Below are 750 nucleotides of genomic sequence, written 5' to 3' on the forward strand. Positions count from 1 at the left end.
TACGTCAGACTCAACACAGGCCTAGAGCGCCCTCTTGCGGTTTAGTGTGTAAATAACATGTGAAATGATATAATAATGTGTTAATAATTTCACACATAAGTCGCTTCAGAGTATAAGTCGCACCCCCAGCCGAACTGTGAAAAAAAACTGCGACTTATAGTCCGGAAAATACGGTAATATTTTACTTTTGACCTACTGTATTAACACAGCAGACCTAAAATCACACAAAAACATAAAATCCAAGTGGGAAATTCTTAGTTTTTTTTACTGTAAAAACCACAAACATAATGAAATGTTTTGACAACTTAGAATGCAAATATAATCAGTAATATTCATAAACGTGAACAAATTGAGCGATACAGGTGAACCAGCTCCATTAGAGCACCGAAATTGTCCATTTTTAACAGAGCGTGGTGGTCACCAAGTTAAAAAAGGGTGCATGACGCAACACCGCGTGGGACTTTCACGCAGGCCCGGTTCACTGTTGGCGCGTGCACCCTCACGAGGTGAGGTAGACAAAGGTAGCGGTTTTGGGGGTGCGGGTGGAAACAATGTGTATAAAAAATGATGTATTTATAAAAACAAGTGGAGATTAAAGCTGCAAGCAGCGTTGGGCGGCCCTCGCAGCTCAGCGCCACTCCGGCCTTGCGACCGTGGGAGCTCTTGCAATCGCGGGAGCTCTGGCGACCGCAGTCTATGCTCTCGCGCCTTTCCTGCACCGTCCACTAGGTGCCTTTTACAGCAAATGTC

The 750-nt window shown here is 44.5% G+C and overlaps 1 protein-coding gene across 1 annotated transcript in view; it reads left to right on the forward strand.

Moving 5' to 3' along the window:
- rps4x (ribosomal protein S4 X-linked) overlaps window positions 1-750 on the forward strand; it is a 13,203-nt gene that overhangs the window by 6,305 nt on the left and 6,148 nt on the right. The window lies entirely within an intron of this gene.

Source organism: Kryptolebias marmoratus, linkage group LG7 (genome assembly GCF_001649575.2).
Source record: "Kryptolebias marmoratus isolate JLee-2015 linkage group LG7, ASM164957v2, whole genome shotgun sequence".
Classification (NCBI taxonomy): domain Eukaryota; kingdom Metazoa; phylum Chordata; class Actinopteri; order Cyprinodontiformes; family Rivulidae; genus Kryptolebias; species Kryptolebias marmoratus.